The following is a 26472-nucleotide window of genomic DNA, read 5'->3' on the forward strand; positions in this document are numbered from 1 at the left end:
AGCGCGATGGGACAAGGACATCCCAGCCGGCCAAACCCTCCCCTATCCCGGACGACGCTGGGCAAATTGTATGCCGCCTTGCTGCAACACAGCCTGACACTGAACCCGGGTCTAGCACTGCGATGCAGTGCTTTAGACCGCTGCGCCACTAGGGAGGCCTGGTTACAAACTTCTTCCATGTAAGAATGATGGAGGTCACTGTGTTCTTGGGACCTTCAATGCTGTAGACATTTTTTGGTACCCTTCCCCAGAACTGTGCCTCGACACAATCCTGTCTCGGAGATCTAAGGACAATTCTTTCAACCTCATGGCTTGATATTTGCTCTGTCATGAACTGTCATCTGTGGGACCTTATATAGACCGGTTTGTGCCTTTCCAAATCATGTCCAATCAATTAAAATGTAATTTACCACTGGTGGACTCCAATCAAGTTGTAGAAACATCTCATGGATGATCAACGGTAACAGGATGCACCTGAGCTGAATTTTGAGTCTCAAAGCAAAGGGTCTGAATACTAATGTAAATACAACATTTTTTTAAATAAATTGTGCAAAAAATTCTTAAAACCTGTTTTTGCTTTGTCGTTATGGGCTATTGTGCAAAGATTGATGAAAGAAAAAAATGTATTTAATACATTTTAGAATAAGGCTTTGACGTAACAAAATGCGGAAGGGGGTCTGAATACTTTCTGAATTCACTGTACCTGGACCACCTATTGAGATGTGCCTTTTGTTGAGTAAATTAGGTGTTAAATTATGTATAAAGTAGCCTGGAGTGCCACTTTAAGTCAGGCGACAGGAGGTAGAACTCCTACATCCGGGATCATCAACATTTACATTGCAGACGCTCTTATCCAGAGCGACTTACAAATTGGAAAGTTCATACATATTCATCCTGGTCCCCCCATGGGAATTGAACCCTGGTCCCCCCGTGGGAATTGAACCCACAACCCTGGCGTTGCAAGCGCCATGCTCTACCAACTGAGCCACACGGGACCATCAACTAGATTCAGCAGATGGTCGGGGGTCTGGAACACAATTACTAATGATTTGTAGACTTCAAATTGACCGCAAGAAACCCAAACCGGTATAATATTTGACTAACACATAATAGTTTCAAACCTTTCTTACATTTGTATACAATCACGTCTGTCTATTATGCGTGGGAATACTTGGGAACAGATAAATAAAACCCCCACGATCCGCCAGTTGGGGAACCCAGTCCTACATTGGCGCTGTGAATGTTCACATCCAAGTGTCCTGCACGGCACACCACAAGACTGTATTAGCCAGTTGAGATAAAGCCTAGGCATTTGCTCGGTGGAGCTAACGCAAGTCTTCAGGTTCTCAGGCAAGGTTACTCGTCACACACACACACATTGTTCCGAACCACCTCTGTTGCAAGTACAGATTGTGAAGTAAACAGGATATACGGTATTAATCTGACACTGGGATAAAATGTACAGTACTGGGGTCCCCCGAGTTGAGCAGCGGTCCAAGGCACTGCATCACTACAGACCCGGGTTCGATCCCGGGCTGTATCACAACCGGCTGTGATCCGGAGTCCCATAGGGCAGTGCACAATTGGCCCAGCGTCGTCCGGGTTAGGGGAGGTTTTGGCCGGGGGGTTTGCTTTACTTGGATCATTGTGCGTTGGCTTCTGGGTTAAGCGGCTGGGTGATAAGAAGCACGGTTTGGCGGATCATGTTTCGGAGAACGCATGACTCGACCTTCGCCTCCCGAGCCCGTTGGCAGTACTGGTATTATGCAACCCTAACTGAGCTCAGGTGCACTATCATTTTAACGCTAATATTCAAAGCACTCCAAACTGGCAATGACTTTACATTTGTAAAGCATCCATTTCATTGTGTTCCAGCAATCAGCACAAACTGCATTTTTAAACCACCAAGGCATTTATAGCCTTATTGCTTCCCGCAAAAAGTTACTCCATTTAATTTCACACAATCACACAGTTCTACTGTAGCTGCCTCTTTTCAAACAATTAGAGATAAAGAAGATGCTCTGGGTCTGGGAGAAACACTTCCTCCAATTTGATCCTGATGTTATTCCAATGAAGGGATACTGGTGAGGCTATAATGTATTCAGAAAGTAAACACCCACAACCACAGTAGGAGATGAAGGAACTTAGCCTTCACAGTTTCTTTTTTTGGACGTGGGTATCCTGTATGAAATTCTGTAGCCCGTTGCTAGGCAACTCAAATGATGTCAGTGGAAGAGACAGATAGCAAGGTAGCTCTCTTTCACTTACAACTGTATGCCCGCATTGACCGGGAGAGACGCGAAGTTTGTACAGTAGTACATGAATTGAGAAATCCAGCACTCAGAATTAAACTATCTGGACACAGAACTCTTGCTGTTTTATTAGCTAATTTTTGAAAGCAGTTTAAAAAAGATGCATACAAATGCTCATCACTCACCCAGACTTTTGGTTTACAAGGATGCTGAAGGTGAGGAAATCAAAGTAACAGTTGAAGCAACCCAAAGTAGCCAATCTAGCTAAACAAGCCGCAGTATCTGGATTAGAAGAAGCAAATGTGTATTGCATACAATAACCTTAACTGTATTGCACTGAACCCTTACAAAATGTCCAATGGGGGTACAATGAATAAAATACCATGGTACCATCATGGTTTTTTGGTCACTACCATTGTAGCAAAATTCCATGGTATTTGCACTGTAGTTCCTGCTGAAGATAGGTGATATCATATGTGAGGGGATGTATGTGAGGGGATGTAACAGTCCTACTTATGTTTCCTGTGATACAATGTCTCTTTGGCAGCAGCCTAGATGGCAGCCTAATCCCTATATAGTGCACTACTTTTGACCAGAGTCCTATGTGCCCAGGTGAAAAGTTGTGCACTATATAGGGAATAGGGTCTCATTTCAGACGCTACCAGTCTCCTCGTGTCACACAAACAATCCCACTGCCAATATCTGGAGCCAGTTTTTCTAAACATTTAAATTGGATCAGAATGATCTGGATTATGTTATCCTTTCTTTTGCTGTCCACGATCAGATCTTCATATTTTTTTCTCATAATACAATCGGATAGGATCATACTGATCCAGATGGCACAATATCAAGGTCACAGAATCCGGATTCTCTGTGCTTTGAACAGGCCTACACCTCGCCATCTACTGGACAGGCTGTGGTACTACTTCTACCCTGTCAAAGGGAAACAGAGATCAGTGAACCACATTAATAAAAGTACGTAGATGAAACATAGAACCCGCATATCACATAAGTAGATACATTTATTTGACACGTCTCAATATAACAAATGACCACATACCTACAATGAGGTCAATTTAACGTAATTATCTTTTGGTTTTCAGATGTAAGAAAGTTATTTAAACCTCCCATTAGTTGTCTTTAGTCCACACTGAATCCTCCCTTCCCGTGGGATCAAAATAATCCCTCAGTTTGGCATCAAAACTATCCTCTTCACAACTTTGAGTTTTGAAAAATCCAAATACAACATATAATCCTGATTAAAGGTCAGATTGGACTGCCAAATCCAGTATAAAATACTGTATTGAGTTTAATATATAAGACTGTAAAACAGCAGAGTCATGCTTTAAGTGTAAAACTAACAATGAATCAATAATCCATGCCTTCTGAGAATGTTATAAAGTCCAAAAGGTATGGGTAGTGTTAGAAAGTATTACAATGTAATACTAATCAGAAGTATTACAATGTAAATTAACTTTTAATCCATCTGTCTGCATATTCAAGACACGGCATCTGAGGGTGCAGTGAGATACAGTACATGATGGACGATACTTTCCTCGTCAATCATCTTGAAAAAATGTATAATTAAAAACTGGAAATCAACCATCGTTAAAAAAATGGAAAGGTCAAGTGCTTTCTTATCTAAATGTTGAAAGTGTGTTAACGACGGAGAGAAAATATATGGTGCAGTCCGGAGGATCAGAATCAAATGTTACACTTTTGAAAAACCTGATGCTAACATTTAATCGTATCCAATTGTCAAAATCCAAAAAGATACCTTTTGAAAAACTGCTGCATGATGAACAAAACTCAGCAAAAAAAGAAACGTCTTCTCACTGTCAACTGCATTTATTTTCAGCAAACTTAACATGTGTAAATATTTGTATGAACATCACAAGATTCAACAACTGAGACAAACTGAACAAGTTCCATAGACAAGTGACTAACAGAAATGGAATAACAAAGGGAGGGTCAAAATCAAAAGTAACAGTCAGAATCCGGTGTGGCCACCAGCTGCACTAAGTACTGCAGTGCATCTCCTCCTCATGGACTGCACCAGATTTGCCAGTTCTTGCTGTGAGATGTTACCCCACTCATCTACAAGGCACCTGCAAGTTCCCGGACATTTCTGGGGGGAATGGCCCTAGCCCTCACCCTCCAATCCAACAGGTCGCTGACGTGCTCAATGGGATTGAGATCCGAACTCTTCGCTGGCCATGGCAGAACACTGACGTTCCTGTCTTTCAGGAGATCACACACAGAACGAGCAGTATGGTTGGTGAAATTGTCATGCTGGAGAGTCATGTCAGGATGAGCCTGCAGGATGGGTACCACATGAGGGAGGAGGATGTCTTCCCTGTAACGCACAGCGTTGAGATTGCCTGCAATGACAACAAGCTCAGTCCGATGATGCTGTGACACACCGCCCCAGACCATGACGGACCCTCCACCTCCAAATCGTTCCCGCTCCAGAGTACAGGCCTCGGTGTAAAGCTCATTACTTCGACGACAAACGCGAATCCAACCATCACCCCTGGTGAGACAAAACCGTGACTCATCAGTGAAGAGCACTTTAGCGAGTCCTGTCTGGTCCAGCGACGGTGGGTTTGTGCCCATAGGCGATGTTGTTGCCAGTGATGTCTGGTGAGGACGTGCCTTACAACAGGCCTACAAGCCCTCAGTCCAGCCTATTGCGGACAGTCTGAGCAATGATGGAGGGATTGTGTGTTCCTGGTGTAACTCGGACAGTTGTTGTTGCCGTCCTGTACCTGTCCCGCAGGTGTGATGTTCGGATGTACCGATCCTGTGCAGGTGTTGTTACACGTGGTCTGCCACTGCGGGGAAGATCAGCTGTCCGTCCTGTCTCCCTGTAGCGCTGACTTAGGCGTCTCACAGTACGGACATTGCAATGTATTGCCCTGACCACACAGTCCTCATGCCTCCTTGCAGCATGCCTAAGGCACGTTCACGTAGATGAGCAGAGACCCTGGGCATCTTTCTTCTGGTATTTTTCACAGTCTGTAGAAAGGCCTCTTTAGTGTCCTATGTTTTCATAACTGTGACCTTAATTGCATACCGTCTGTAAGCTGTCAGTGTCTTAACGACCATTCCACAGGTGCATGTTCATGAATTGTTTATTGTTCATTGAATAAGCATGGGAAACAGTGTTTAAAACCTTTACAATGAAGATCTGTGAAGTTATTTTGATTTTTACGAATTATCTGTGAAAGACAGGGTCCTGAAAAAGGGATGTTTCTTTTTTTGACGAGTTTACATGAAGATAGCCAAGACAAACAAGTTTGCATGTAAATTGTAAGGATTTTTGTTTGCAAAACTCTTAATATAACACTCAAAAAAAGTGTTAAATATGTATTTTTTTACAAAATTCACCATCTCACTGGATAACATAAATCATTCTAAACACAAGTTGTTACGGATACAAGTATTCTGTGTGTATCCTGTGTGTATTTCTTTTATCTCCTTCTCCCCTACTCACAGGTGACAATCATCATTCCCCAATCAGTCATCAATCAGTCGCTAATCGGAAGACACCTTCTCCTTTTCCCTTATTCAATCACAGTCCCTTTCCCTTGGTTTAAAAACCCTATCAGTTGTTTTCTCTAGCTCAATCTATCTGTAAATGCCATATGTTTGTAGATCGCGTGTGTGGTTTAGGATACATGTCACTTTGTCCCCACCTGTGAGTATTGTTTTTGGTTATGGTGTTTGAGTGTTTGATTGATGGTGGGAAAAGGGGGTAACCAGACAGTTCGCCCATGGGCATACACTACCCGTAGGTAAACTTTGTCAAATACACTAGTTAGAACTGGGCGGACCACCCACTGTATTTTTGGTTAGTTAGTTAGCTGTTGTTGAAATAGGCTAGTCTAGCTTAGGGGTGTTTTTGGATTCTTATTCTTTCTTTCCTTGGGTCCAGCTCAGCCCCTTTTCCTGCTCCCCCCTTTACCGTGTGTTTAGAAATAAACCCTGAGTGTTTGACGGTAATTAAGTTGTCTGTGTTATTTCATTCTCACCGTTACTTTGTCACTTATAATTTGCGTGAGTTGTGTTACGGGTCCCATTACCATCCCCCCCTAGATTGTCGGGCCAAAGGGATTCGTAACAAGTCTATTGTTCAGAAATCTTCCTCGTCTGAACACACAATCCCAGCATCTTTCACGCGTGCTTAAAGTTAGCGAATACACAGTTGTCTCTTTTTGTTGGAGCACGTTGAACTTGATCTCTTCAGCTAGACAATTCAGCTTTTCTGCTCTCTCTGTCTCCTTCATTACAAGATGTCCATAGGCATTATCACTGGTGTCTTTCTCCAGAAGCCTTCTATCCTAACCACTACCTTTCGAGTTTTGGAAAATGCTAAAACATTATTTAATCATGTTTAAAAGGTGAGATTGTATTACCAAACCCTTATCACTATCTGTATGATCAGAATCTCATTTTCAGTTTCGAAAAAACCCATGTCGTGGAAATTCACCACCATGTCGTGGAAATTGCCACCAGGGACACGCAAAGGCAATCTTAAATGAATCTTCCTTTATTATCAGTGCGCTGGAGAGGTTCCAACCAAACTCAATGCACCATAGTACACATGTCAATCAGGAGCTCTGCTGGGGCAGTACCGCAGGTTGTCTTATGTATGGCTATACACAGACAAGTTATTTTTGAATGATTTAGCTTAATTAATCATTTCCATTTTGTTTCATTCATGTGACTGACCAATACTGGTTCATAACATGTGACAGACTAATACTTCATGAGGCTTCTTCTCTAAGCTGAGACCTTTCGTTTTCAAAACAGTCAGTCACTTGCATGAGCACAGAAAACAGTTATTAGAAAAGCACAGACATAAATGTCCAGCACACCCAATTCTAACATTTAATTCTATCTGATTGGGGAAATCCTAGCAGATAACTTTTGAGAACTGGGCCCTGGGGTCTAAATCACATGGTTCCAATGTGCTCGGAGCATGTTTGAATATTAATGACTCATAAACACTTGTTCAGTGAACATAGAAGATAATGCCTTACCACTCCCTTGTCCATTCCTTATCTTTATAGGCAAATTACCTCCGCTGTTTACATCTAAACTCCTCCTCATTCGCTCATTCATATTTTATTGGTCCTTCTATCTGGCCTAAATAGGATAAGACATTCTCTTCTCATGCTCTACAAATATGTGTGTTCATTCGTTGACCTACATCGTTCCTGTTCTCTCCCCTTTGACTTCCTCCACTGGGTTGAAAAGGGGGAGCTGAGAGGTGGGAAATACAAGGCCTTAGGGCTTTCAGCCTGTCACAGTGGGACAGGAGATAAAGAGAACTCTGGTGACCTCGGCTGTCCAACTTCTCCGCTCTCTGCCACTGTAGAGGAGGGAAAATAAAAGGTCCTCTAGGGACTGCATGGAGAAGGGTGTGATGGACACTCAGATTACAGTTAGAGCACTTTGACAACTGCATTTTTCATCTTTTTTTCCCCATATACTCCCAGAAATGAAGGGAGAAGGAGCTCAACCAGTACTGTACTATGATCCTCCTCCTGTAGATGAAAACTATAACTTCAAAACTGATTAAATTAGTCTCAGATATCTCACTAATGCACTGACCAGCAGTATCCCTCCAGCTTGTATCAGTTGAAGCAGAACATTGACAAAACCCACCATGAGAAGAGCCCAAGGCCCCAATTCAATACATTGCACATAAAGAAACGTCACTGCAGGTTCAATCACACAGTGTTAACTATGTTAAAACCCCATACACACCACAAGTGGGTTTCTCACACTGACATCTTTGTGGGATATTAAGGCAAAACCACATAGAGGCCCTCTAAATCAGTTCTGTGTTACAGCCGGCTGTGACCGGGAGACCCATGTGAGGCAGCGCACAATTGGCCCAGCATTGTCCGGGTTAGGGGAGGGTTTGGCCGACCGAGATTTCCTTGTTCCATCGCTCTCTAGCAACTCCTTGTGGTGGGTCGGGTGCCTGCAAGCTGACCTCGATCGCCAGCTGCACAGTCTTTCCTCCGACACATTGGTGTGGCTGGCTTCCCAGGTTAAGCGAGCAGTGTTTCAATAAGCAGTGCGTGTTTCAGAGGACGCATGACTCTCGACCTTTGCCTCTCCCTAGTCCATAGGCGAGTTGCAGCGATGGGACAGGACTGTAACTACCAATTGGATATCACGAAAAAGGGGTAGAAAAACATGTATTGGCTGAATAAATGCCCTTATGTTGATGACTTTTTGCAAATCAAATCAGTTTTCCAAATTGATTCAAATTCATCACATAGATTTCTGGGTTGAAATGACGTGGAAATAACGTTGATTCAACCAGGTTTTTAGCCCAGTGGGGCAGGACTGTCATATGTTGTGTGTTGAGGAATCCTGCCCTTTGCCTTTGATGGCCTGTATGATTCAACAGGATGACTGTTCCGCAGATGGGGGTAATCAACTCCTATCTGAGTCAGCTGCTCTGCTACTAGTGATTGGGTCCAGTACAGGTCCTGGGACCCTTGTGTGTGCGTGAGAGCCATGAGAGGAGAGGAAAAAAGAGACAGAGGGGTGATGGGGTTCATCCAAGATTGAGTTTAATGTTCCAGAAAAGCAACCCAAATACACCAGCTGCTGTTGCCCATGCGTTCATGCACTCACGCAAGCACACACGCAAAAACACATCATCACATCAATGCCATGTGGACCAACTCCATATTAATGTACATGCATTGTACATGCACTGAATACAACAGTGAAATGCTTACTGACAAGCCTTTAACCAACAATGCAGTTTTAAGAAAATACAACAAAAAAGTAAGATAAGAATAAATTATTAAAGAGCAGCAGTAAATAACAATAGCGGGACTATATACATGGCGTACCGGTACAGAGTCAATGTGCAGGGGCACCGGTGTCGAGGTAATTGAGGTAATATGTACATGTAGGTAGAGTTATTAAAGTGACTATGCATAGATAAGAGAGTAGCGTTCCAGGGGCTGGGTGAAAATAGTCTGGATAGCCATTTGTTTAGCTGTTCAGTAATCTTATGGCTTGGGGGTAGAAGCTATTTAGGGGCCTCTTGGACCTAGACTTGGTGCTCCGGTACCGCTTGCCATGTGTTAGCAGAGAGAACAGTCTATGACTTGGATGGCTGGAGTCTTTGACAATTTTTAGGGCCTTCCTCTGACACCGCCTGGTATAAAGGTCCTGGATGGCAGGAAACTTGGCCCTCGGTGATGTACTGAGTCGTATGCACTACCCTCTGTAGTCACTTGCAGTCGGAGGCCAAGCATTTGCCATACCAGGCAGTGATGCAACCCATCAGGATGCTCTCAATGGTGCAGGTGTGAAACCTTTTGAGGATCTGAGGACCCTTTCCAAATCTTTTCAGTCTCCTGGGGGTGAATAGGTTTTGTCGTGCTCTCTTCACGACTGTCTTGGTGTGCTTGGACCATGTTAGTTTGTTGGTGAGGTATGCAAATTGGAGTGGGTCTAGGGTTTCTGGGATAATGGTGTTGATGTGAGCCATGACCAACCTTTCAAAGCACTTCATGGCTACAGACGTAAGTAATTGGGGTCGGTAGTCATTTAGGCATGTTACCTTAATGTTCTTGGGCACAGGGACTTTGGTGGTCTGCTTGAAACATGTTGGTATTACAGACTCAGACAGGGAGAGGTTGAAAATGTCAGTGAAGACACTTGCCAGTTGGTCAGCGCATGCTCGAAGTACACGTCCTGTTAATCAGTCTGGCCCTGCGGCCTTGTGGTTGTTGAACTGTTTAACGGTCTTACTCACATTGGCTGCGGAGAGCGTGATCACACAGCCATCCGGAACAGCTGATACTCTCATGCATGTTTCAGTTTTTCTGGCCTCGAAGCATGCATAGAAGTTATTTAGCTCGTCTGGTAGGCTCGTGTCACTGGGCAGCTCTCGGCTGTGCTTCCCTTTGTAGTCTGTAATAGTTTGCAGGCCCTGCCACATCCGACGAGCTTCAGAGCTGGTGTAATAAAATTTGATCTTAGTCCTGTATTGACGCTTGCCTGTTTGATGGTTCGTCCGGGGGCATAGTGGGATTTCTTATAAGCTTCCGGGTTAGAGTCCCACTCCTTGAAAGCTGCAGCTCTACCCTTTAGTGCAGTGCGAATGTTGCCTGTAATCCATGGCTTCTGGTTGGGGTATGTACGTACAGTCACTGTGGGGACAACTTCCTCGATGCACTTATTGATAAAGCCAGTGACTGATGTGGTGTACTCCTCAATGCCATCAGAAGATCCCGTAACATATTCCAGTCTGTGCTAGCAAAACAGTCCTGTAGTTTAGCATCTGCTTCATCTGACCACTGACTCACTGGTGCTTCCTGCTTTCATTTTTGCTTGTAAGCAGGAATCAGGAGGATAGAATTATGGTCAGATTTGTCAAATGGAGGGCAAGGGAGAGCTTCGTACGCCTCTCTGTGAGAGGTGGTCTAGAATTTTTTTTCCCTCTGGTTGCACATTAAACATGCTGATCGAAATGAGGTAAGACTGATTTAAGTTTCCCTGCATTAAAGTCCCCGGCCACTAGGAACGTTGCCTCTCGATAAGCGTTTTCCTGTTAGCTTATGGCGGTATACAGCTCATTAAGTGCGGTTTTAGTGCCAGGATCGGTCTGTGTTGGTATGTAGACAGCTACGAAAAATACAGATGAAAACTCTCTAGGTAGATAGTGTGGTCTACAGCTTATCATGAGATACTTTACCTCAGGCGAGCAAAACCTTGAGACTTCCTTAGATATCGTGCACTAGCTGTTGATTACGTAAATACATAGGTCTCCGCCCCGTCTTACCAGAGGCTGTGTTCTGTCCTGCCGATAGAGTGTATAACCCACCAGCTGTATGTTCTTAATGTCGTCGTTCATCCACAACTCAGTAAAACATAAGATATTACAGTTTTAATGTCCCGTTGGTAGGATAAATGCCCTTTCAGTTTATCCCACTTATTTTCCAGCGATTGAACGTTATCTAGCAAGATGGAAGGCAAGGGCAGATTAGCCACTCGTCGCCTGATGTTCACAAGGCACCCCCCTTCACAAGGCATCTCTTTCCGCAAAGTCTCCGTTTCCTTCTCCAGCAATTAGCTGGGATCTGGGCCTGGTCGGGTGTCTGCAGTATATCCTTCCCGCCCGACTCATTGAAGAAGAACTCTTTGTCCAGTTTGAGGTGAGTAATCGCAGTTCTGATGCCCAGAAGCTCTTTTCGGTCATAAGAGACAGTAGCAGCAACATTATGTACAAAACAAGTTATTAACAACGCGAAAAAACAAACAAAATAGCATGGTTGGTTAAGAGCCGATAAGACGGCAGCCTTCCCCTCTGGCTCCATCACTTCTACGCCATCAAAAGCTGTATCTTGCAATGGAATGCTGTATTACCCAATTTCTTTGCTTGCAATGTCTTGCAACTTCAGTAAACAGGGCCTATCATCAATGAATAGGCTAGGATATTCTACACACAAAAAACTGAACACACACTCGCATCATTAGCGAAGAGAAAGAGCAGGCGAGGCAGTTGCACTGTGATTACACTTTTGTGTAATAGTTTTTCCGTTAGGGATTTTTCTTAATGTTAAGGATACCAATTTTTTTTTTTTTTTTTATGTTTAAACGTTCACACCCCTATTCCACATGTATTTGCCCCATGCAGCGAATAAGACCGATTCGATCTGGGTGAATAACAACCACGCCATCAAACAGCTAATGCAGAGCATTTACTTTTTTAATGGTGTTTGCATTCTCAAAAGTCACTTACTGAGGCATACAGTTGTGGGGGGTGTCGGCGACAGAGCCAGTTAGCCCCGGCTGAGTGTTTCCCTATGGAGATAGCCCCTGTCCCCTGTAACTAGGCAACGGCCTGAGACAATGCTCATTTCATCTTGCAGAGTAGGCTTCCGTGTACCAATCTTAGGCATCACTTCAGAAAAGCTTGACGAGAGGGATGAGTAGGGGCTTCACAAATAGAAGGGGAGGGAAAAAGGGAGAGAAACGGAGGGGGGTAACTGCTGCATCAAAACGTTTAGTTACCCTCATTTGGGGTGACTTACAGCTTGCAGATCCCAATAGGGCAGCCCCAACAGGAAAGACATGGCCTGAGTCCCAAATATTTGTATTTATTTTTTATTTCACCTTTATTTAACCAGGTAGGCCAGTTGAGAACAAGTTCTCATTTACAACTGCGACCTGGCCAAGATAGAGCAAACCAGTGCGACAAAAACAACAACACAGATTTACACATAAACAAGCGTACAATCAATAACCCAATAGAAACAATATAGAAAAATCTATGTACAGCGTGTGCAAATGTAGAAGAGTAGGGAGGTAGGCAATAAATAGGCCATAGAGGTGAAATAATTACAATTTAGCATTAACACTGGAGTGATAGATGTGCAGATGATGATGTGCAAGTAGAGATACTGGAGCGCAAAAGAGCAAGAGGGTAAGTAATATGGGGATGAGGTTGTGCTATTTACAGATTGGCTGTGAGGTCAATAGCACCCTATTCACTACATAGTGCACTACAATGGTCCTATGGACCATTTGGGATACACCCATGGACACTAAATCCATTCCATCACACTATCACACCTTCCTGTAATGCGGATACAGATACATACCGTTATTCTGTAACTGGGGATCACCTCAAGCACATTACTTTGCAAACTGGAATAAATAATGCCTAATGAATGATATATTTCATGTGTGTACAGAAGCTATTAGTAGAAACTTGTAACCTAATATTTCTTGGGGAACTTTGGTCTTGTTCTCATGTAATGAGTGCCTGAAAAGAGTGTATTCTCTTATACACAGACATCTTCTTCAGTGAGCCCTTGCCCTCTTGACATAACCAGATGTCGACCCAATTAGTAATGAAGTCTGGGAACCTGTGTACATACTGTGAGCCTGGCTGTGTGTCTGTGTGTGTATGTGTGTGACGAAGGTGCTTACCCAGATGGTGCTTGCTCTCTGTCTCCAGACCGTCACGATGCACCGGGTGTGGGACATCACGACCTGGAACCACCAAAGGGTAGCCAGGTACAGTAAGGTCATTACAGGGACTGCATGCAAACTGTACGCATAGACATAACAATGGTATCCACGAGTTTATCTGACTCTAGGGAAGTAGATAAAGGGCTTCATTGCCCAAATCCAGAAGTCTCCATTTAAGTCCCCTGCCCTCAACTATAAAATGTATCTAAGGTCAAACCCCTACCAGATAAACAAACACAGACAGAACTACTCTGATAATTAGCTGGTGTTAACCCAGGTATTTTACTGAGCAACACTACTCATTGTGCCTACCCATTCACAACAGCAGAGAACATTGTTGAAACGTTTTAGAAATGTTCCTGGGAGGTTCCTGCAGTCTATTGACCTCCCACAGTGGCTGTTTTCTCCCAGTGTTTGTGGTGCCAGTGTGTGATTGAGATAGTACACACTGTACTGGTTGGATTGAAGGTGTGTGTGTGGTTCCTCGTATCTCTCCTATCAGAGAACAGTGTGACACATGGTACACACATGCTCCCTTTCACAACCACCCAATCTAAGACTCAAGTTTACACAAGGTCAATTTCCATAATTTCCTTTCATTGGAAATCTCTAAATTGGTCACTAAAATCCACCTTAGAAGATCATTGAACTCTTCAGAGAGAACATCAATCAAATAATCACATGTATTTATAACACTTCTTTTTACATCAGCAGTGGTCACAAAGTGCTTCTACAGAAAAATTAACCACCAGGCAGCTACCCGAGCATGAGTAATTGAGTACTCGAATTGACTTCAAAACTCGATCTTTAACCAGAGATCTTTCTTTTTTTCAAAAACTGGTCTAAATGTTGTCTTGAAGACAACGTTAATTTGCTTTGACTCTTCCATTTGTAGATGTGCATTTGCAGGAAACAAAAAATAAACCAAGCCAAGCATCACAATTCTGCTCCCTAAATTACCTTTCCCCTCAGTGTCTCACTCACTCATTGCATTCTGACTGCTCCCTCTACACACATGTGCTGTGTGCGCCTACACAAACAAGTGCCTATAAAAACGTATTTAGCTATTGGGATAACCAACATTCCTGCAAGCTTTACACCATTCCAGCCGATGCTTGGCATTGCACATGGTTATCTTAGGATTTTGTGCAGCTGCTCGGCCATGGAAACCCATTTCATGACGCTCCCAACGAACAGTTCTTGTGCTGATGTTGCTTCCAGAGGTAGTTTGGAATTTGGTAGTAAGTGTTGCAACCGCGGACAGACAATTTTTACCGCTACAGCACTCAGTGGCCCTATTCTGTGAGCTTGTGTGGCCTACCACTTCACAGCTGAGCCATTGTTGCTCCTTGACGTTTCCGCTTCACAATGACAGCACTTAGTTGGCCCGGGGAAGCTCTAGCTGGGCAGAAATTTGATGAACTAACTTGACGGAAAGGTGGCGTCCTATGACAGAGCCATGTTGAAAGTCACTGAGCTCTTCAGTAAGGCCATTCTACTGCCAATACCTGTCTATGGAAATTACATGGCCGTGGTCTAGATTTTATACACCTGTCAGCAACGGGTGTGGCTGAAATAGTCGAATCCACTAATATGTTGGGCATAAGTAATTCTACATTTGTTGTTAGCCCAGCTAGCATGGACACAGACAGTTGTGAATCTGATGCAGCCGAAGAGCTGCTGCCCCCTTACCTGGGAAAGCACCGAACAACAGACAGGGACGTTGGACCATCGAAGAGGCGCAAATATGATGAGAACTACATTGATTTGGGATTCACTTATATTGGTAGTAGTGCCTTTCCTCATCTACAGTGTGTTATGTGTAAAAGTACAATCTCACAACTCAATGAAACCTTCACTCTTGTGCAGACATTTAGAAACAAAACATGCCAATTTGAAAAATAATCCACAGGAGTGTTTTGAGTGAGAATTAAGACGAATTTCGAGTAGTAAGACAGCCTCATCAAAATTGCAACAAGCGGTTCTGTGAAAATTGAATTTTAATCAGAAGCTACTGCCAGATTTCTGGATTGGGCTTCGCTCAGTATCCTGCCTTGGCAAATCGCGCTGTTAAGACACTGATGCCTTTTGCAACCACGTACCTATGTGAGAGTGGATTCTCAGCCCTCACTAGCATGAAAACTAAATACATGAACAGACTGTGAGTGGAAAATGACTGAGACTCTCTCCAATACAACCCAACATTGCAGTTATGTGCATCCTTTCAAGCACAACCTTCTCATTAACCTGTGGTGAGTTATTCACTATTTTCTCTGAACAAATGAGGTTTTATATGTAAGATGGCTAAATAAAGAGCAAAATTATTGATTATTATTATATTTTTATTTGTTCCCTGGTCCTATAAGAGCTCTTTGTCACTTCCCACGAGCCGGGTTTTGACAAACTCACACTCATTCTTATGTTTAATAAATGTACTGTATAGTGTGTGTGTGTGTGTGGCAGGCTTACAATGACAAAAAACAACATTTGAGAGTGTGCTGACCCTGGTGCTAGAGGGGGTATGCAACTGGAGGTTGAATGTTTGAAGGGGTACGAGACTATAAAAAGTTTGAGAATCACTGGCCTAGGCTATTGCCCCCTAAACAACATAGGCAGGTTCCACGCTGAAAATATGTAAAAGTAGTAATTTGATAGACAGAGCGTATTTTCATCAGAATCATTAAGCATATGCCTACTCATCAAACAGATGCCCTGGCCATAACTCATCCCATACAATGTTCAATGTAGAACTGTTCATCCATTTAGAAAAATGACAAGGAAAAGGCATAAACTAAATCTAACATCTGTTTAGCGAAAAGACAAGATTTTGGTTTGTAATCTTCCAAAATGTGTCTTTCAACAGACTTTTCATTCAGTCCTATGCAATCACCTGTGTAGGTAATTTGGTGGTTGATTACCTCTGTGTGTGTGTGGCAGAGTTAACCAGCTGATCCGTGCTCCTGTACCATGCACTGACAACGTTAAGGCGTCTGCATACATAGGTGCAGTTTTCTCCTAGCAGAACTCAGCTAGGCTAAGCGACCGTCTGTGCTCGCATTCTCCATAAAGACTTTAAATGACGACAAACATTTCCTGTTTCCACTCCTGCTAGGAGTAGTACTGTTGACTAATCACAGATGAAGGGGTGTAGACTTTGTCTACTGAACTTCAACTAGCCTCAAGAAAAAATGTGTGTACGAGCAGATGATAAAAACCAAAATGGAAAAAAAGTCACAAAATGTAATCATAATATACGTGCGAACAGTTTCGACTAGGAAGCATACAATAAGCTTAAGCCTGGTCTTGGTCTCAGCCGCCCCGCCCCACTGCCTGCCTGCCTTTGTGGTTACAGTAGTTAGCACATTAGCTTTAGCCGCTCGTCATTACCAGTGTGGACATCTGCAGCCTGGCAGGGCTATACCATCCCGATCACAGTCTAACACTCTTCCTATTAGCACCATGCAGGCCACTTGGCAGAGCCAAGTCAGAGCCAAGAGATCAACCAAGCCCAGGTTGAGACGATACCCTGAGCTCCACATCGTCCTCCCCTCCTATAAGCAGACTCCCCCCAGAGAGGTGACTGTAACCCCCCTGTTTCTCCACAGGGTAGCCCAGCACATAGGCAATCCTATTATCTGCCGGGGAGATGTTCACTTTACATGCTTTCAAAAGGAGAAAAAAACACAAATCGATTTCATGCTTGGTAAGAACCTGAATAAGGCAACAACACAGGTCGATGCAGTTTTTTTCTCTTAAAAAAGGGATGTGATTAGTAACTCTGGAGAGGCAGGTAGCCTAGTGGTTAGAGTTTTGGACTAGTAACCGAAAGGTTGCAAGATCGAAACCCCGAGCTGACAAGGTCGTTCTGCCCCTGAACAAGGCAGTTAACCTACTGTTCCTAGGCCGTCATTGAAAATAAGAATTTGTTCCTAACTGACTTGTCTAGTTAAATAAAGGTCAAATGTGGGTATCTGCTTGTAGTTCTGTGGGTTTCCATGAGGTAAGGTCAAATGTGAACCAACACCTAACCATGATCAGCATAACATGTACCCAATACTTTCTGGGCTTGACCTGAGCACTTAGATAAATAGATAATCCTGTATAAAACTCCTAGAAAAAACATTATTCACATATTGACACAAGCCATGAGGACTGGAGGATAGTTGAACAGAGAAGCTGGCTGCTGCAGCCAGAGGGTTTTCCCTTCTAATTCACAGAACACTGTCAGGATTCTCTGTCTAGGTCTCTGCATTACATCACTCCAGGATAAAAACGTTTTTACAGCTTTTCTCTGTCCTCTGTGTTTATATCTCCTTAAATCCCCTGGCGAACATTTTGTCTGGCCAGAGGTAACACTTGTCCCACATCCTTGTCACCACAAACCCTCAGTAGTCTGTCTTAACCACTGCTCTCAGTCTTCAGCCTCTTGGGAGATTGGAGCAAATGTGGGATCAACACATCAGATGGCATCTTTCTTTCTTCAATTCACACTGGGCTTGGTAGGAAGACTATCACTCACATTGGGCTTGGTAGGAAGACTATCACTCACATTGGGCTTTAAAGGAAGACTATCACTCACACTGGGCTTGGTAGGAAGACTATCACTCACATTGGGCTTTAAAGGAAGACTATCACTCACACTTGTCTTTAAAGGAAGACTATCACTCACACTGGGCTTTAAAGGAAGACTATCACTCACACTGGGCTTTAAAGGAAGACTATTACTCACACTGGGCTTTAAAGGAAGACTATCACTCACACTGGGCTTTAAAGGAAGACTATCACTCACACTGGGCTTTAAAGGAAGACTTTCACTCACACTGGGCTTTATAGGAAGACTATCACTCACACTGGGCTTTAAAGGAAGACTATCACTCACACTGGGCTTGGTAGGAAGACTATCACTCACACTGGGCTTGGAAGGAAGACTATGACTCACACTGGGCTTGGAAGGAAGACTATGACTCACACTGGGCTTGGTAGGAAGACTATCACTCACACTGGGCTTGGTAGAAAGACTATCACTCACACTGGGCTTGGTAGGAAGACTATTACTCACACTGGGCTTGGAAGGAAGACTATCACTCACACTGGGCTTGGAAGGAAGACTATCACTCACACTGGGCTTGGAAGGAAGACTATCACTCACACTGGGCTTGGAAGGAAGACTATCACTCACACTGGGCTTGGAAGGAAGACTATCACTCACACTGGGCTTGGAAGGAAGACTATCACTCACACTGGGCTTGGAAGGAAGACTATCACTCACACTGGGCTTGGAAGGAAGACTATCACTCACACTGGGCTTGGAAGGAAGACTATCACTCACACTGGGCTTGGAAGGAAGACTATCACTCACACTGGGCTTGGAAGGAAGACTATCACTCACACTGGGCTTGGAAGGAAGACCATCACTCACACTGGGCTTGGAAGGAAGACTATCACTCACACTGGGCTTGGAAGGAAGACTATCACTGACACTGGGCTTGGAAGGAAGACTATCACTCACACTGGGCTTGGAAGGAAGACTATCACTCACACTGGGCTTGGAAGGAAGACTATCACTCACACTGGGCTTGGAAGGAAGACTATCACTCACACTGGGCTTGGAATGAAGACTATCACTCACACTGGGCTTGGAATGAAGACTATCACTCGCCCTGGGCTTGGAAGGAAGACTATCACTCACACTGGGCTTGGAAGGAAGACTATCACTCGCCCTGGGCTTGGAAGGAAGACTATCACTCACACTGGGCTTGGAAGGAAGACTATCACTCGCCCTGGGCTTGGTAGGAAGACTATCACTCACACTGGGCTTGGAATGAAGACTATCACTCACCCTGGGCTTGCTAGGAAGGTATCCACAGTTTGAGGACAAGGACAAGGGTCTCATGTGTCATTTTTCAATGTTCCCTCAAATATATTTTACAACCTGACTTGATGAACCAGTAGACCGAAGCCATTGACATACACCTATAATTGTGCTATGACTCATCATCAGATGATTATCTTGGACTCTGACATAAAAATGTTTGATTTTTGCTGATTTTGTCAGAGGAATCTGTGTCATCTGTCATCTGTAGGTCTAAATACAGATACATGGGCTCCTATCAGCAGTCAAACGGAGAAGATATAGTATTGATGAATCACAACACATCACTCCTGCTATGTGCAGTGAAACAGAGAAGACCTTGTATTGGTGAATCACAACACAGAAGAGCACAATCCCGCCCACTCTGGTACATTCAGTCACCCCCCCATGAACATACCCCTAGGCCCAACATGCACATGCAAACGCACACGGACACACTTACACACTACATTAATGGCACTCACTATCTCACAATACCTGATGAACCCACCCCCGCAGTGGAGTGTAACACACATACACCCGCACACGCAAACAGAGAGAGAAAGAGACAGAAAAATAGGATGAAGAAAAAACAGTACAGGCCCTAAGCATCTCCATGGAAACAGGCTGGAGAGGAGAGGGGAGAGCATCACGCTCTGCGTTACTGCCAGAGAGAGGATGAATACAACCCTCATTAGGATAGCCACATAAACCACACCAGAACAGAAGGTGATTCCATTATTTACTGCAACATTCTCTATACCAGAGAACAGAACACACGCTTTGCTTCATTTCCACCATAAAAAGTTTCCTCACTCTGACAAACAGCTGAGCTCTGGCTTGGCGTGCACTCTAACGTCAACACTGAGAGGAGAGAGCTCTCAAAGCAGATCAGTTGTGCTGATATGATATTCTCATATTGCATCATCGTCATGATGTATAACTCCATATGTAGCCTAGAAAAGGAGATCCTTGAGGAAATCGAACACTTGCAGTGTATTACACCATGTACACAAATTAACGGAATTCCGTTGGCCTTATGTCCTTTTCTTGCCCCGCTACTATTGGTCGGACAAGTGCAGTGTTTGTAACGCACGATGGAGGAGAGACGATCTCTCGTCAGAGATAGCATTTATTTTGGGAGACTGCAAAATATGATGTTTTCAGTTAAGATATGAGAAACATATAGTTTCAGGTGACAATAAAACATGTTTAGTTAAATTTTCCTCAATTTGTTTTGCTTACTTTCTAGAAAGTCAAGCTAGCTTACATAGCAGCTAAAGTTAGCTAGCTAGCTGCTAGACTAGGTTAATGATACTTCAACTACACTTCATAAACAAACGTCATTACCATCGCAAGAAACTTTTCGGAATTAAAACAGGAGGCTACAGTCATATAAAAAATACAGTTGAAAACGGAAGACTACATACACCTTAGCCAAATACATTTAAACTCAGTTTTTCACCTTTCCTGACATTTAATCCTAGTAAAAATTCCCTGTTTTAGGTAATTTGAGATCACCACTTTATTTTAAGAATGTGAAATGTCAGAATAATAGTAGAGAGAATTATTTTTCAGCTTTTATTCCATCACATTCCCAGTGGGACAGAAGTTTACATACACTCAAAAAGTATTTGGTAGCAATGCTTTTAAATTGTTTAACTTGGGTCAAACATTTCCGGTAGCCTTCCACAACCTTCCCACGATAAGTTGGGTGAATTTGGCCTATTCTTCCTTACAAAGCTGGTGTAACTGAGTCAGGTTTAGGTCTCCTTGCTCGCACACACTTTTTCAGTTTTGCCCACAAATTTTCTATGGGATTAAGGTCAGGGCTTTGGGATGGCCACTCCAATGCCTTGACTTTGTTATCCTTAAAACTTCTTGTCAATAGGGGGGCGCTGTTTTCACTTTGGAAAAAATCGTGCCCAAATTAAACTGCCTCGTACTCTATTCTAGATCGTACAATATGCATATTATTATTACTATTGGATAGAAAACACTCAAGTTTCTAAAACTGTTTGAATTATATCTGTGAGTAAAACAGAACTCATTTTGCAGCAAACTTCCATACAGGAAGTGAACAATCTGAAAACGACACTCTGTTCCATGGCCTGCCTATTCAATTGCCTAATATTTATCGATATGCATGCACTTCATATGCCTTCCACTAGATGTCAACAGGCAGTGGAAGGTGGAATGGGGTGTCTAGCTTGATCTGAGGCCGAACAAGAGCTTTCGGAGTGACAGGTCTGGAAATGTCTTTGTCTTCTCTGGCGCGCGACGTACGTCGACATTGGCTTCTGAAAAGCGTTCGGTATACACAGCGGATATCTCCGGCTCTGATTTTATTTGATACATGTGATAATAACATCATAAAGTAGTTTTTTTTTCAACCGAGTTGTATCAGTTTATTCAACGTTTATTGGGACTTTTGGAATTTTCTGTTTTTTGCGTCAAGAGAAGATGGGCATGTTCGCGCCACATGGCTAGCTAAGGTTGCTAATTCGACAGGAGAAAAGGACATTCTAAAACCAAACAACGATTTATTCTGGACCTAGGACTCCTTGTACAAGATTCTGATGGAAGCTCAACAAAAGTAAGAACAATTTATGATGTTATTTCGTATTTCTGTGGAAAATGTTGATTCCTATTCTCTGCAGTTTTGGCGGGCGCTGTCTCGCAATAACGCAAGCTGTTTGTTATGGTAAAGTTATTTTTTTAAATCTAACACGGCGGTTGCATTAAGAACCAGTGTATCTTTCCTTTGCCATACAACAAGTATTTTTATGTAAAGTTTATGATGAGTTCTTTGGTCAGATTAGGTGAGTGTCCAAAATAGCTCTGGACATTCTGGTGAATCGATGCTACATATTCACAATGTATAACCACGGGTTGCAGCTCTAAATATGCACATTTTCGAACAAAACATAAGTGTATTGTTTAACCTGATGTTATAAGACTGTCATCTGAAGTTGGTCAAGGTTAGTGATTAATTTTATATCTTTTGCTGGTTTTTGCGAATGCTATCTATGCGGTGAATAAATGTGGTTGTGTGTTTGGCTATTGTGGTAAGCTAATATAATGCTATATTGTGTTTTCGCTGTAAAACTCTTTGAAAAAGAGGAAAATATTGTCTGGATTCACAAGATGTTTATCTTTCATAAATGTTTTATGATGAGTATTAAGGTATTTCACGTTGCTCTCTGTAATTATTCTGGCTGCTTTGGTGATATTTTTGATGGTAGCTGCAATGTAAAACTATGATTTATACCTCAAATATGCACATTTTTGAACAAAACATAAATTTATTGTATAACATGTTATAAGACTGTCATCTGATTAAGTTGTTTCTTGGTTAGTGACTAATTATATCTATATTTGGTCGGTTTTGTGATAGCTACCTACGCGGTAGAAACATGGTGAAAATATGCGGTTGAGTCTTTGGCTATTGTGGTTAGCTAATAGAAATACATAGTGTTTTCGCTGTAAAACATTTTAAAAATCGGAAATGATGGCTGGATTCACAAGATGTTTATCTTTCATTTGCTGTATTGGACTTGTGATTTCATGATATTTATATGCTATTATTTACTTGTGGCGCTATGCTAGGCTATGCTAGTCAGCTTTTACTGATGAGGATGCTCCCGGATCCGGGATGGGTGTAAAGTAAAGGTTAAGCCATTTTTGCCACAACTTTGTAAGTATCCTCGGGGTTATTGTCCATTTGGAAGACCCATTTGCGACCACGCTTTAACTTCCTGACTGATGTCTTGAGAAGTTGCTTCAATATATCCACATAATTTTATATCCACATAATTTTACATCCACATAATTTTACATCCTCATGATGCCATCTATTTTGTGAAGCGCACCAGTCCCTCCTGCAGCAAAGCACCCCCACAACATGATGCTGCCACCCCCGTGCTTCACGGTTGGGATGGTGTTCTTCGGCTTGCAAGCCTCCCCCTTTTTCCTCCAAACTTAACAATGGTCATTATGGCCAAACAGTTCCATTTTTATTTCATCAGACCAGAGGACATTTCTCCAAAAAGTACGATCTTTGTCCCCATGTGCAGTTGCAAACCGTAGTCTGGCTTTTTTATGGCGGTTTAGGAGCAGTGGCTTCTTCCTTGCTGACCTGCCTTTCAGGTTATATTGATATAGGACTCGTTTTACTGTGGCAATAGATACTTTTGTACCTGTTTCCTCCAGCATCTTCACAGGGTTCTTTGCTGTTGTTCTGGGATTGATTTGCACTTTTTGCACCAAAGTACATTCATCTCTAGGAGACAGAACGCGTCTCCTTCCTGAGCGGTATGACGGCTGCATGGTCCCATGGTGTTTATACTTGGGTACTATTGTTTGTATAGATGAACATGGTACCTTCAGGCGTTTGAAACTTGCTCCCAAGAATGAACCAGACTTGGAGGTCTACAACTTTTTTCTGAGTTCTTGGCTGATTTCTTTTGATTTTCCCATGATGTCAAGCAAAGAGGCACTGAGTTTGAAGGTAGGCCTTGAAATACATCCACAGGTACACCTCCAATTGACTCAAATTATTTTAATTAGCCTATCAGAAGCTTCTAAAGCCATTACATCATTTTCTGGAGTTTTCCAAGCTGTTTAAAGGCACAGTCAACTTAGTGTATGTAAACTACTGACCCACTGGAATTGTGATACAGTGAATTATAAGTGAAATAATCTGTCTGTAAACAATTGTTGGAAAAATGTATTGTGTCATGCACTAAGTAGATGTCCTAACCGACTTGCCAAAACTATAGTTTGTTAAGCATAGCCGTAAGTGAGTTGTCGTGAAAATGGTGGTAAATAGATTCAATGTTGGATTCAATGTTCAGAATGTATATGGACTGAACATCAAGCTGAAAATCCCTTTCCCTCCCTCCCACAGGAATAGCTGTGAAAAGCACGCAAATGCACAATCCTTACTCTCCAAGTCAAACATTTTGGGAGTTCTTTGGACACATTTTAAAACCGGTGCTGGCTGCCACTTCAGATCCTCGCATTCACACAACTCTCAGTGCCAAAATGGAGCTTGTGTGTGTGTGTGTGTGTGTGTATTATGAAGGTATCACAAGGACGCTAAGGGCAGCCTTGTGAAGACATGTGTTTGTCTTGGGATTATAAAGAAACACACAATTATAAAGAAACACACCACCATAGATAAACACACCCTTACAGAGGAACACACCACAATAGAGAAACACCACTATAGAGAAACACACCTCTATAGAGAAACGCACCAGTAAGAAGAGACACACCACTATTGAGAAACACACCAGTAAGGAGAAACACCACTATAGAGAAACACACCAAAATAGAGAAACACACAACAATAGAAAAACACAATTATAGAGAAACACCACTATAGAGACAAAACACTTTAGAGAAACACACCACTAGAGAAATACACCACTATAGAGAAACACACCATTATAGAAAAACACACCATTACAGAGAAGCACACCACTATGGAGAAACACCACTACAGAGACAAGCCATTAGAGAAATACACCACTATACAGAAACGCACCACTATGGAGGAAAAAACTAGAGAGAAAAACACCACTACAGAGAAACACACCGTTATAGCGAAACATACCACTACACAGAAACAACACTATAGAGAAACACAACAACAAACAGAAAACTTTTTATAAAGAAACAGCATTACAGAGAAACACCACAATAGAGAAACAACACTATGGACTAACACCACTACAGATAAAAAACTACAGAGAAAAACACAATTATAGACAGAAACACCGTTATAGAGAAACACTACATTTTATAGAAAAAAATCACTGTAGAGAAACACCGGTACAGAGAAACAAAACTACACAGAAACACCATTATAGAGAAACGCTACATTTTATAGAAAAAAATCACTGTAGAGAAACACCAGTACAGAGAAACAAAACTACACAAACACCATTATAGAGAAACACTACATTTTATAGAAAAAAATCACTGTAGAGAAACACCAGTACAGAGAAACAAAACTATGGACTAACACCACTACAGATAAAAAACTACAGAGAAAAACACAATTATAGACAGAAACACCGTTATAGAGAAACACTACATTTTATAGAAAAAAATCACTGTAGAGAAACACCAGTACAGAGAAACAAAACTACACAGAAACACCATTATAGAGAAACAAAACTACACAGAAACACCATTATAGAGAAACAAAACTCCACAAACACCATTATAGAGAAACAAAACTACACAGAAACACCATTATAGAGAAACAAAACTACACAGAAACACCATTATAGAGAAACAAAACTACACAGAAACACCATTATAGAGAAACAAAACTACACCGAAACACCATTATAGAGAAACACCTATACAGAGAAACACTGTTTCAGAGAAGCACACTTTAGAGAGAAACACACCATACAGAGACATACCATGATAGAGAAACACACCACTAGAGTGAAACACCATTATAGAGAAACACACCACTATAGAGAAACACACCATTATAGAGAAATACAGCACTATAGAGGAAAACCACTATGGAGGACCACACCACTAGAGTGAAACACACCACTAGAGATAAACACAAAACCTTAAAAAACACCACTATGGAGAAACACATTGCAAAGGAGAAACCACTATTATAGAGAAACACACCACTATAGAAAAACACACCACTATAGAGAAACACCATTAAAGAGAAACACACCACTATTGAGAAGCATCACTCATGAGAAACAACATTATAGAGAAACATACCCGTACAGAGAAAAACACCACTATACCGAAACACACCAATGTAGAGAAGCACCAATATAGAGAAATGCACCACTACAGAGAAACACCACTATAGAAAACCACACCTCTGGAGAGAAAAACCATTGTAGAGAAAAACACCACTATTGTGAAACACACCACTATGGAGGAACACCACTATAGAGAAACACACCGTTATATACTGTAGAAACACCACTATAGAGAAACACACAGCTATAGGTAAACCACCATTGTAGAGAAAAACACCACTCTTGAGAAACAACATTACAGAGAAACAGACCACTAAAGAGAAACACCACTATAGATAAACACAATTAAATAGAAACACCACAACAGAGAAACACCACTACGGAGAAACAAACCATTACAGGGAAACACACCATAGAGACACCCCTTAATTAAGAAAAACACCATTATAGAGAAAATCACCATCATAGAGAAATACAATTTTAGAGAAACAACAACAGAGAAACACACCATTATAGAGAAACACCATTACAGAGAAACATCATTACAGAGAAACAATGTCACTATAAAGAAACACGCCATTAAAGAGAAACA

General features: G+C 42.3%; 1 protein-coding gene across 3 annotated transcripts in view; it reads right to left on the bottom strand.

Moving 5' to 3' along the window:
- LOC129825406 (disks large-associated protein 2-like) overlaps positions 1–26472 on the bottom strand; it is a 183097-nt gene that overhangs the window by 148627 nt on the left and 7998 nt on the right. The window contains exon 2 of one of the 3 annotated variants that reach the window (XM_055885497.1): positions 13233–13295. The exons of the other annotated variants lie outside the window; for them this stretch is intronic. The gene's annotated coding sequence lies outside the window, so the exon portion shown is untranslated. The remainder of the gene's footprint in view (positions 1–13232; positions 13296–26472) is intronic. 3 annotated transcript variants of the gene reach the window in all.

This window comes from Salvelinus fontinalis, chromosome 27 (assembly GCF_029448725.1).
Source record: "Salvelinus fontinalis isolate EN_2023a chromosome 27, ASM2944872v1, whole genome shotgun sequence".
In the NCBI taxonomy this organism is placed as follows: domain Eukaryota; kingdom Metazoa; phylum Chordata; class Actinopteri; order Salmoniformes; family Salmonidae; genus Salvelinus; species Salvelinus fontinalis.